The 14116-nt window shown below is 28.6% G+C and overlaps 1 protein-coding gene across 1 annotated transcript in view; it reads left to right on the top strand.

The window, feature by feature from the left end:
* LOC134702170 (uncharacterized) overlaps positions 1–14116 on the top strand; it is a 187349-nt gene that overhangs the window by 132906 nt on the left and 40327 nt on the right. The gene's annotated exons all lie outside the window — the stretch shown is intronic.

The raw sequence follows: 14116 nt of genomic DNA on the forward strand, positions 1-14116 counted from the left end.
ACATTGATATGTTTATACAAGAAGACAACACACAAACATTGATTTATTTATAAGAAACATTCATAACATAATAGTTTACTATAAATAGAAGTACCAATGAAGTATTTTTAAGTGATACATATATTTTCATATTTCAGGCTTAAACAAGTAAATATGATTTATAGTTAATTTTCACAGATGATTTAGATGATGGCACAACCTTACTTATAAAATAGGCAGACCTCAGAGGTACATTCATCAGTATTCATCTAATTAGTATGTATCGTATTTTTTAAGATTGCATAATTTTTTTTCTTCATAAAGACTGCCTTGGTGATCTTCACGGTGTTGTGGTATTGTGTTCACCTTTAGTGTGGGAGGTGGTAGGTTTGAACCCTGGACAGTTCAACTGCCAGCTGTTTGCTGATAGTTTGAAATTATACAACACTCATTGTACAACGAACATTTCTTTGAACTTTTCTTGGCTTCTATGGAAGGGAATGATTTTATTTAGATGAACAGCTTGGTAATTTTGAGTTGTAGCGTGTTAGCAATTTTTGTTTCGGCTGTGCAGCTTCTTCCTGTTTGTCAATAGTTTGAAATTTTACAACACTCATTGTACAACGAAAATTTTCATGAAAGTTTCTTGGCTCTTATGATTTTATGGAATGATAATTTATGCTTCAATAAATACGTTACCTCAATCAATTGCATGCAGCGACACAGATCTGTTTGTCTTGTTTGAAGTTATGGTCCAACAGCATAGGCTAGTGCCATTTTTGTCGAGCCTGCAAGCTCGACATAGGGATAGTGATCCGGCGGCAGTGTTAGCTAACTTCTTAAAAGCTTTATATTTTAGAAGGTGGAAGACCTGGATGCTTCATTCTTTGTATACAGATGCCTCATGTTACCAAGTTTCTGTCAGTCACATGTCCAATGTCCTTGACCTCATTTTCTTGGTTCAGTGACCACTTGAAAAAAATGTTCAGATTTTTTGTAATGTTGAATTTTCTTTTATTATAAGTAATAGGATAACTAAAGACTATATTTGATATGTGCGTACCTTGAAAGGTCTTCATGTCTGTCAGACAGTTTTCACTTGAGCCCGACCTCATTTCATGGATCAGTGAACAAGGTTAAGTTTTGGTGGTCAAGTCCATATCTCAGATACTATAAGCAATAGGGCTAGTATATTCGGTGTATTGAAGAACTGTAAGGTGTACATGTCCAACTGGCAGGTGTCATCTGACCTTGACCTCATTTTCATGGTTCAGTGGTTATAGTTAAGTTTTTGTGTTTTGGTCTGTTTTTCTCATACTTTATGCAATAGTTCTACTAGATTTGTTGTATGGAAAGATCGTAAGGTGTACATGTCTAACGGACAGATGTCATGTGACCTTGACCTCATTTTCATGGTTCAGTGGTTAAAGTTAAGTTTTTGAGTTTTGGTCTTTTTATCTAATACTATATGCCATTGGTCAACTATATGTGGTGTATGGAAATATTTTTTGATCTTTATGTCAGTCGAGCAGGTTTTATTTGACCATGACCTCATTTTCACAGTTCATTGCACAGTGTTAAGTTTTTGTGTTTTTGTCTATTTTTCTTAAACTTTAAGTAATAGGTCAACTATATATGTTGTATAGAAGCATTGTTAGCTGTACATGTCTGCCTGGCATGATTCATCTGACCTTGGCCTCATTTTCAAGGTTAATTGGTCTTTGTTTAGTTATCTTGGTTAATGTTAAGTTGATGAGACAGTTGTAATAAAGCTTTATACTTAGGACTATCAACATAATATCAATGATTAGTATAAAAGGCGAGACACTCTTGTTGAAAAGAGCTTTTAGTTAAGGACTAAGCAACAACCTAAAATATGGCAATATAACACACATTTTTCTTACTTTACTTTTCATAGTTTTAAATTAGTGTGGGCCCAATGGTCAGGGACCTTTCATTTCTGTGAGAGAACATTTGAATTTTGGAAAACAAAGGTACATGGCCTACAATCCGTTACATTATTACTTACATGTATTTCAGGACCATTGAATTTCTTGAGGAGGGCCTTTCACTCGAAACTTCAAATGGTCCAGGACTTAATATATTTTTAGGCAAATTGTAAAACTTACTTATAGCTTCAATCCTGTAAATACATTAAGTATGTTAAGAGGGAGGGGGTATCTGTGATCATTTTATTCATTGTATAAAAATAAGGAGATGTGGTATGATAAACAACGATACAATTATTCCTAGACTATAGGACAAAAATATAAACAATTACAGGTCGTCAACAGCCTTCAACAATGAGCAAAACCCATGCCATATAATAATTAGGAGTTGTGGTATGATTAACAATGATGCAATTATTCTTAGATGAAAGGACAAAGATGTAAACATTTTCATGCTGTCCAACAGCCTTCGACAATGAGCAAAACCCATACCATATGATAAGAAGGAGGTGTGGTATGATTTACAATTATACCATTATTCCTAGACCATAGGACACAGTTATAAACAATTACGGGTTGTCCAACAGCCTACAAGAATGAGCAAAACCCATGTCATATAATCATCTATAAATAGCCTTGATATGATAAAATGTGAAACATTTCAAAAGAAAAAATCCACTGCTGAAAACAACAATGAAGTAAAAACAAAGATGGTACACGAATTCTAACTACATCCACTACGTTATTGGACAGCCTCATACAGAATAAAAAACAGTTGAATTTAATTTGACTGTTCTAGTCGATTATTGATAGTGTTTTAAGAAACTGTTACTTGATATTTTTTATGTGTGTCTTAAAGCTTGTAAAAAAAAACTTTTTACATTCTAAGACCTGGGAAAGTGCAATAGATGTTCTGGTGTTCCATAGAAAGAGTCACATCCTGCTTGTAGAATACATTTGTACATCATTTAGGTATGTTATCAGATCTTCAAGGTTTTTAGTTCAGTTCATTAACTTCTAATAGTGCAGTCTTATTGCCAGAAAAGTTGAGATAAATCACTGTTTCAATGCTATTATTATTTAATTAAAATTGGTATCTAAAAATATTAGGTCAGTATATCACATCCAATAATGATCATGTATTTTAAATTGACAGTAACTATAATACATATACCTCAATAATAACTCAACAGTATATATCGAATATATTTTTTCTTTTCTATTTTTAGGATATAATGGAGGATTGGAATAAGGTAAGATTTACCTAATAGTCTCCTTGTGTGGTTTTGTTCCCCATTATTGTACAATTAGATACAAGTAAGTGGTAATTTGAGATAAAAACTAGTAGAATTCTAGGCGAACTACAAAACTACTTTTTCGAAGAAAACAGATCGAACAAAAAAAACCAAAAATGGGACAAAGCATGGTGACTCACTTAATTGTCTTATCTTCTACTCATTACACGGGTCACACTTGATTGTCATATCTTCTACTCATTACATGGGTGACACTTAATCATCTTATCTTCTACTCATTACATGGGTGACACTTAATCATCTTATCTTCTACTCATTACATGGGTGACACTTAATCATCTTATCTTCTACTCATTACATGGGTGTCACTTAATCATCTTATCTTCTACTCATTACACGGGTGACACTTAATCGACTTATCTTCTACTCATTACATAGGTGACACTTAATTGACTTATCTTCTTCTCATTACAGGGGTGACACTTAATTGTTTTATCTTCTACTCATTACACAGGTGACACTTAATTAATTGACTTATCTTCTACTCATTACACGAGTGACACTTAATCGACTTATCTTCTACTCATAACATGAGTGACAATTACTTGTCTTATCTTCTACTCATATCACGGGTAACACTTAATCGACTTATCTTCTACTCATAACATGAGTGACAATTAATTGTCTTATCTTCTACTCATTACACAGGTGACACTTGATTGTCTGATCTTCTACTCATTCCATGGGTGACACTTTCTTGTCTTATCTTCTACTCATAAGACGGGTGACACTAAATTAATTGTCTTATCTTGTACTCATTACACAGGTGACACTTGCACACATGCAGATTTCCCAGTAACTTTAATATATATTCTCTGAGGTTAGTATGTCAATAACTTACATGGAAGTGCTTTGCTTATTATCATACAATACTGAGTGGCAGTTTAGTTACATAAAAAAATTTGAATCTGTATTGAGTAACTGATGACAAACAAATATGCAATTTAAAGTTTTTTCAGTAAGAAATTTATCCAATAGTTTTTTTAAGTATGAGTGTATACTCTGTAAACTTCTTTTCAGTAGTAGACAGTGTATTATTTATGTAGTATCTTCAGAATCCTTGATTACAATGTCAAATATGTAACCCTTAAGTCTATATTGTTATTACTAAAAAATATTGGACAATTTTTCAAAATAAAAAATAAACAATACAGAAGTTCTCTCCCCTTGCCTTTGTTTAGTAAATGTAAGTTAAATAAGACATATCTTTTTTATAGAATAAAGGTTTTTTTTCTTGTTAGGTTACAGTCTCCTGACTTTATTATAACAAACATTTATATAATTTTCTCTTTAAGTAAGTAAAGAGAGATTTCTACTATCTGATATAAAAAAGGACGAGAAAGTACCTAGGGGCAATAAAGGACTAAGTGAATGAAAAAAATAATCAATGTCTTAAAAAGTCAAAGTTCCGAAAAACACTACAAAAAAGAAAAATCAAGGATATGCAAAATCTAGTCCAGGATTCTTTTAAAAAATATTTCTCAAAGGTTAACAATTTTTGTTTATCTTAATAATAATATAAAATGCATAAATTCCAACAATTTCATGCTATTTAAAGATTTCCTCTCTGTCTGAATGTTTTATAAAGGAAGGATACTACTGATTTATGTAGTCATTGCTAAACAGAAGAATATATAGTTATTACCTAATTTAACAGCAATTATTTAATACAATTTATTAAATTTAAAATTCATGTTTTACTTACAGAAACTTATTACAGCTGCTAGTGATGGAGACATAGAAGCCTTAAAATTATGTCTACAGAATGGTGCAGACATTGATTATCAAGATTAAATGTACTATATATGTTTTACTTACAGACACTTCTTACAGCTGCTAGTACTGGAGATATAGAAGCCTTAAACGTATGTCTACAGAATGGTGCAGACATTGATTATCAAATTGTAAGTAAAATAGTCACATTCAAAACTACCTTAATTAAATACTTCATAGAAAAATCATTTTAAGATACATCGTCTTCTGGTACATGTACAATAAAAGACACAAAACTACAAGTTACTTAAAAATAGTGTCCAGTGAAACAGTGTAAAACTACAAGTTACTTAAAAATAGTGTACAGTAAAACAGTGTAAAACTACAAGTTAATTAAAAATAGAGAACAGTAAAACAGTTTAAAACTACAAGTTACTTTAAAAAAGAATACAGTAAAACAGTGTAAAACTACAAGTTACTTAAAAATAGTGTACAGTGAAATAGTGTAAAACTACATGTTACTTAAAAATAAAGTACAGTTAAACAGTGTAAAACTACAAGTTACTTAAAAATAAAGTACAATAAAACAGTGTAAAACTACAAGTTACTTAAAAATAAAGTACAATAAAAATATGTAAAACTACAAGTTACTTAAAAATAAAGTACAGTAAAACAGTGTAAAACTACAAGTTACTTAAAAATAAAGTACAATAAAACTATGTAAAACTACAAGTTACTGAAAAATAAAGTACAGTAAAACAGTGTAAAACTACATGTTACTTAAAAATAAAGTACAGTCAAACAGTGTAAAACTACAAGTTACTAGTTCAAAATAGTGTACAGTGAAACAGTGTAAAACTACAAGTTACTAAAAAATAAAGCACAGTAAAACAGTGTAAAACTATAAGTTACTAGTTAAAAATAAAGTACAGTAAAACAGTGTAAAACTACAAGTTTGTAAAACTACAAGTTACTAAAAAATAGAGTACAGTAAAACAGTGTAAAACTACAAGTTATTAGTTAAAAATAGTGTACAGTGAAACAGTGTAAAACTACAAGTTACTTAAAAATAAAGCACAGTAAAACAGTGTAAAACTACAAGTTACTTAAAAATAAAGCACAGTAAAACAGTGTAAAACTACAAGTTACTAGTTAAAAATAGTGTACAGTAAAACTGTGTAAAACTACAAGTTACTAGTTAAAAAAGTGTACAGTGAAACAGTGTAAAACTACAAGTTACTTAAAAATAGAGTACAGTAAAACAGTGTAAAACTACAAGTTATTAGTTAAAAATAGTGTACAGTGAAACATTGTAAAACTACAAGTTACTTAAAAATAAAGCACAGTAAAACAGTGTAAAACTACAAGTTACTTAAAAATAAAGAGCAGTAAAACAGTGTAAAACTACAAGTTACTAAAAAATAAAGTACAGTGAAACTGTGTAAAACTACATGTTACTTAAAAATAAAGTACAGTGAAACAGTGTAAAAATACAGGTTACTTAAAAATAGTGTACAGTAAAACAGTGTAAAACTACAAGTTATTAGTTAAAAATAGTGTACAGTGAAACAGTGTAAAACTACAAGTTACTTAAAAATAAAGTACAGTAAAACAGTGTAAAACTACAAGTTACTTAAAAATAGTGTACAGTAAAACAGTGTAAAACTACAAGTTATTAGTTAAAAATAGTGTACAGTGAAACAGTGTCAAACTAAAAGTTACTTAAAAATAGTGTACAGTAAAACAGTGTAAAACTACAAGTTATTAGTTAAAAATAGTGTACAGTAAAACAGTGTAAAACTACATGTTACTTAAAAATAAAGCACAGTAAAACAGTGTAAAACTACAAGTTACTTAAACATAGAGAACAGTAAAACAGTGTTAAACTACAAGTTACTTAAAAATAAAGTACAGTAAAACAGTGTAAAACTACAAGTTACTTAAAAATAGTGTACAGTAAAACAGTGTAAAACTACAAGTTACTTAAAAATAGAGCACAGTAAAACAGTGTAAAACTACAAGTTACTTACAAATAGAGTACAGTAAAATAGTGTAAAACTACAAGTTACTTAAAAATAGAGAACAGTAAAACAGTGTAAAACTACAAGTTACTTAAAAATAGTGTACAGTAAAACAGTGTAAAACTACAAGTTACTTAAAAATAGAGTACAGTAAAACAGTTTAAAACTACAAGTTACTTTAAAAAAGAATACAGTAAAACAGTTTTAAACTACAAGTTACTTGAAAATAGTGTACAGTGAAACAGTGTAAAACTACATGTTACTTAAAAATAAAGTACAGTCAAACAGTTTAAAACTACAAGTTACTTAAAAATAGAGCACAGTAAAACGGTGTAAAACTACAAGTTACTAGTTCAAAATAGTGTACAGTGAAACAGTGTAAAACTACATGTTACTTAAAAAAAGAGTACAGTAAAACAGTGTAAAACTACAAGTTACTAGTTCAAAATAGTGTACAGTGAAACAGTGTAAAACTACAAGTTACTAAAAAATAAAGCACAGTAAAACAGTGTAAAACTACAAGTTACTTAAAAATAAAGTACAGTAAAACAGTGTAAAACTACAAGTTACTTAAAAATAAAGTACAGTAAAACAGTGTAAAACTACAAGTTACTAGTAAAAAATAGTTTTCAGTGAAACAGTGTAAAACTACAAGTTACTAGTTAAAAATAAAGTACAGTAAAACAGGGTAAAACTACAAGTTACTAAAAAATAGAGTACAGTAAAACAGTGTAAAACTACAAGTTACTAGTTGAAAATAGTGTACAGTGAAACAGTGTAAAACTACAAGTTACTTAAAAATAGAGTACAGTAAAACAGTTTAAAACTACAAGTTACTAAAAAATAAAGCACAGTAAAACAGTGTAAAACTACAAGTTACTAGTTAAAAATAAAGTACATTAAAACAGGGTAAAACTACAAGTTACTAAAAAATAGAGTACAGTAAAACAGTGTAAAACTACAAGTTACTAGTTAAAAATAGTTTTCAGTGAAACAGTGTAAAACTACAAGTTACTTAAAAATAGAGTACAGTAAAACAGTTTAAAACTACAAGTTACTTTAAAAAAAAATACAGTAAAACAGTGTAAAACTACAAGTTACTTAAAAATAGTGTACAGTGAAACAGTGTAAAACTACACGTTACTTAAAAATAGTGTACAGTAAAACAGTGTAAAACTACAAGTTACTTAAAAATAGAGCACAGTAAAACAGTGTAAAACTACAAGTTACTAGTTCAAAATAGTGTACAGTGAAACAGTGTAAAACTACATGTTACTTAAAAATAGAGTACAGTAAAACAGTGTAAAACTACAAGTTACTAGTTCAAAATAGTGTACAGTAAAACAGTGTAAAACTACAAGTTATTAGTTAAAAATAGTGTACAGTGAAAAAGTGTAAAACTACAAGTTACTTAAAAATAAAGTACAGTAAAACAGTGTAAAACTACAAGTTACTTAAAAATAGTGTACAGTAAAACAGTGTAAAACTACAAGTTACTTAAAATTGAGTACAGTAAAACAGTGTAAAACTACAAGTTACTTAAAAATAGTGTATAGTGAAACAGTGTAAAACTACATGTTACTTAAAAATAAAGTACAGTAAAACAGTGTAAAACTACAAGTTACTTACAAATAGTGTACAGTAAAACAGTGTAAAACTACAAGTTACTTAAAAATAGAGTACAGTATAATAGTGTAAAACTACAAGTTACTTAAAAATAGAGAACCGTAAAACAGTGTAAAACTACAAGTTACTTAAAAATAGAGTACAGTAAAACAGTGTAAAACTACAAGTTACTTTAAAAAAGAATACAGTAAAACAGTTTTAAACTACAAGTTACTTGAAAATAGTGTACAGTGAAACAGTGTAAAACTACATGTTACTTAAAAATAAAGTACAGTCAAACAGTTTAAAACTACAAGTTACTTAAAAATAGAGCACAGTAAAACGGTGTAAAACTACAAGTTACTAGTTCAAAATAGTGTACAGTGAAACAGTGTAAAACTACATGTTACTTAAAAAAAGAGTACAGTAAAACAGTGTAAAACTACAAGTTACTAGTTCAAAATAGTGTACAGTGAAACAGTGTAAAACTACAAGTTACTAAAAAATAAAGCACAGTAAAACAGTGTAAAACTACAAGTTACTTAAAAATAAAGTACAGTAAAACAGTGTAAAACTACAAGTTACTTAAAAATAAAGTACAGTAAAACAGTGTAAAACTACAAGTTACTAGTAAAAAATAGTTTTCAGTGAAACAGTGTAAAACTACAAGTTACTAGTTAAAAATAAAGTACAGTAAAACAGGGTAAAACTACAAGTTACTAAAAAATAGAGTACAGTAAAACAGTGTAAAACTACAAGTTACTAGTTGAAAATAGTGTACAGTGAAACAGTGTAAAACTACAAGTTACTTAAAAATAGAGTACAGTAAAACAGTTTAAAACTACAAGTTACTAAAAAATAAAGCACAGTAAAACAGTGTAAAACTACAAGTTACTAGTTAAAAATAAAGTACATTAAAACAGGGTAAAACTACAAGTTACTAAAAAATAGAGTACAGTAAAACAGTGTAAAACTACAAGTTACTAGTTAAAAATAGTTTTCAGTGAAACAGTGTAAAACTACAAGTTACTTAAAAATAGAGTACAGTAAAACAGTTTAAAACTACAAGTTACTTTAAAAAAAAATACAGTAAAACAGTGTAAAACTACAAGTTACTTAAAAATAGTGTACAGTGAAACAGTGTAAAACTACACGTTACTTAAAAATAGTGTACAGTAAAACAGTGTAAAACTACAAGTTACTTAAAAATAGAGCACAGTAAAACAGTGTAAAACTACAAGTTACTAGTTCAAAATAGTGTACAGTGAAACAGTGTAAAACTACATGTTACTTAAAAATAGAGTACAGTAAAACAGTGTAAAACTACAAGTTACTAGTTCAAAATAGTGTACAGTAAAACAGTGTAAAACTACAAGTTATTAGTTAAAAATAGTGTACAGTGAAAAAGTGTAAAACTACAAGTTACTTAAAAATAAAGTACAGTAAAACAGTGTAAAACTACAAGTTACTTAAAAATAGTGTACAGTAAAACAGTGTAAAACTACAAGTTACTTAAAATTGAGTACAGTAAAACAGTGTAAAACTACAAGTTACTTAAAAATAGTGTATAGTGAAACAGTGTAAAACTACATGTTACTTAAAAATAAAGTACAGTAAAACAGTGTAAAACTACAAGTTACTTACAAATAGTGTACAGTAAAACAGTGTAAAACTACAAGTTACTTAAAAATAGAGTACAGTATAATAGTGTAAAACTACAAGTTACTTAAAAATAGAGAACCGTAAAACAGTGTAAAACTACAAGTTACTTAAAAATAGAGTACAGTAAAACAGTGTAAAACTACAAGTTACTTAAAAATAGAGAACAGTAAAACAGTTTAAAACTACAAGTAACTTTAAAATAGAGTACAGTAAAACAGTGTAAAACTATAAGTTACTTAAAAATAAAGTACAGTAAAACAGTGTAAAACTACAAGATACTTAAAAATAAAGTACAGTAAAACAGTGTAAAACTACAAGTTACTTAAAAATAGTGTACAGTAAAACAGTGTAAAACTACAAGTTACTTAAAAATAGAGTACAGTAAAACAGTGTAAAACTACAAGTTACTTAAAAATAGTGTACAGTGAAACAGTGTAAAACTACATGTTACTTACAAATAGTGTACAGTAAAACAGTGTAAAACTACAAGTTACTTACAAATAGTGTACAGTAAAACAGTGTAAAACTACAAGTTACTTAAAAATAGAGTACAGTATAATAGTGTAAAACTACAAGTTACTTAAAAATAGAGAACCGTAAAACAGTGTAAAACTACAAGTTACTTAAAAATAGAGTACAGTAAAACAGTGTAAAACTACAAGTTACTTAAAAATAGAGAACAGTAAAACAGTTTAAAACTACAAGTTACTTTAAAATAGAGTACAGTAAAACAGTGTAAAACTATAAGTTACTTAAAAATAGTGTACAGTGAAACAGTGTAAAACTACATGTTACTTAAAAATAAAGTACAGTAAAACAGTGTAAAACTACAAGTTACTTAAAAATAGAGAACAGTAAAACAGTGTAAAACTACAAGTTACTTAAAAATAAAGCACAGTAAAACTGTGTAAAACTACATGTTACTTAAAAATAAAGCACAGTAAAACAGTGTAAAACTACAAGTTACTTAAAAATAAAGCACAATAAAACAGTGTTAAAACAAAGTTACTTAAAATTAAAGCACAGTGAAACAGTGTTAAACTACAAGTTACTTAAAAATAGTGTACAGTGAAACTTCAAACAGTGTAAAACTACAAGTTACTTAAAAATAGAGTACAGTAAAACAGTTTAAAACTACAAGTTACTTAAAAATAAAGTACAGTAAAACAGTGTAAAACTACAAATTACTTAAAAATAAAGTACAGTAAAACAGTGTAAAACTACAAGACACTTAAAAATAAAGCACAGTAAAACTGTGTAAAACTAAATGTTACTTAAAAATAAAGCACAGTAAAACAGTGTAAAACTACAAGTTACTTAAAAATAAAGCACAGTAAAACAGTGTAAAACTACATGTTACTTAAAAATAAAGTACAGTAAAACAGTGTTAAACTACAAGTTACTTAAAGATAGAGTACAGTAAAACAGTGTAAAACTACAAGTTACTTAAAAATAAATTACAGTAAAACAGTGTAAAACTACAAGTTACTTAAAATAGAGCACAGTAAAACAGTGTAAAACTACAAGTTACTTAAAAATAGTGTACAGTAAAACAGTGTAAAACTACAAGTTACTTAAAAATAGTGTACAGTAAAACAGTTTAAAACTACAAGTTACTTAAAAATAAAGCACAATAAAGCAGTGTTAAACTACAAGTTACTTAAAAATAAAGCACAGTGAAACAGTGTAAAACTACAAGCTACTTAAAAATAGTGTACAGTGAAACAGTGTAAAACTACAAGTTACTTAAAAATAGAGTACAGTAAAACAGTGTAAAACTACAAGTTACTTAAAAATAGAGCACAGTAAAACAGTGTAAAACTACAAGTTACTTAAAAATAAAGTACAGTAAAACAGTATAAAACTACAAGTTACTTAAAAATAGAGCACAGTAAAACAGTGTAAAACTACAAGTTACTTAAAAATAGAGGACACTAAAACAGTGTAAAACTACAAGTTACTAAAAAATAAAGTTACAGTGAAACAGTGTAAAACTACAAGTTACTTAAACATAAAGTACAGTAAAACAGAGTTAAACTACAAGTTACTTAAAAATAAAGGACACTAAAACAGTGTAAAACTACAAGTTACTTAATATTGAACTTCAAATTACTTAAGAACATAACAGATTGTATACCAGCAGTAAAGAGCACACAACTACAAATTACTTCAGAACATAACAGATTGTACACCAGCAGTATAGAACACACAACTACAAATTACTTCAGAACATGACAGATTGTACACTAGCAGTATAGAACACACAACTGCAAGATACTTCAGAACATGACAGATTGTACACTAGCAGTATAGAACACACAACTGCAAGATACTTCAGAACATAACAGATTGTACACCAGCAGTATAGAACACACAACTACAAATTACTTCAGAACATATCAGATTTTACACCAGCAGTATAAAACACACAACTACAAATTACTTCAGAACATAACAGATTGTACACCAGCAGTATAGAACACACAACTACAAGTTACTTCAGAACAGAACAGATTGTACACCAGCAGTAGTGAAGACACAACTGCAAGTTACTTCAGAACAGATTGTACACCAGCAGTTTAAAATACACAAATGCAAGTTACTTCAGAACATAACAGATTGTACAACAGCAGTATAAAACACAACAAGAAGTAACTTCAGAACATAACAAATTTTTCATAAGCAGTATAAACATTGAGCTTCAAATTACTTAAGAACATAACAGATTGTACACCAGCAGTATAGAGCACACAACTACAAATTACTTCAGAACATAACAGATTGTACACCAGCAGTATATAACACACAACTACAAATTACTTCAGAACATAACAGATTTTACACCAGCAGTATAAAACACACAACTACAAATTACTTCAGAACATGACAGATTGTACACTAGCAGTATAGAACACACAACTGCAAGATACTTCAGAACATGACAGAGTGTACACTAGCAGTATAGAACACACAACTGCAAGATACTTCAGAACATAACAGATTGTACACCAGCAGTATAGAACACACAACTACAAATTACTTCAGAACATAACAGATTGTACACCAGCACTATAAAACACACAACTACAAATTACTTCAGAACATAACAGATTGTACACCAGCAGTATAGAACACACAACTACAAGTTACTTCAGAACAGAACAGATTGTACACCAGCAGTAGTGAAGACACAACTGCAAGTTACTTCAGAAAAAAAATTGTACATCATTAATTGTTTTTGTTTGTTTTGAATTATAGTTGATAAAGTTCTTACTTTGAATATTTACAAGAAATTTTGTACACCAAGGTTTTACAGGGGGTGTAAAACAAATATCACACATGTATGTTATTGCTTCACTTTGACCACATTCCTTAATATATACAAAATGATGTTGTTAATTAGACAGGTTTAATGGACAACAAATATTTGTCAGAATTATATAAAGTGGGGTCTCATTTTGTTTGTCTACTCGCACTAAATCAGGAAATGTAACTATTTTTTATATTTCTTTGAAAAAGTTACTTTTTAAAAAATTGATCATTATTCTGAATCATGTTAATCAGACAGATTTAATCATTATATCAACAAATACTTGTTAGAATTAAATAAAGTGAGATGTCATTTTACTCAGAGAATTGTAATGAATCCATTGATGTAAATATTTTATTCATTTCTTAAAAAAAAAAAAAAATTAACATGACAGTTCTGATGGAAGTTTGACATCTCACAAAAAAACATGTTGTTTATTTATTGTTTATATACAATATAAATACAAGTGTGACTGGTCATTTTATTTAGTTTTGACCACTGATTCATGTGATGTATATTTTGTTTATATTTATTACACAACATTGTCCAGTTTATCAGACA

This window comes from Mytilus trossulus, unplaced genomic scaffold (assembly GCF_036588685.1).
Source record: "Mytilus trossulus isolate FHL-02 unplaced genomic scaffold, PNRI_Mtr1.1.1.hap1 h1tg000406l__unscaffolded, whole genome shotgun sequence".
Classification (NCBI taxonomy): Eukaryota; Metazoa; Mollusca; class Bivalvia; order Mytilida; family Mytilidae; genus Mytilus; species Mytilus trossulus.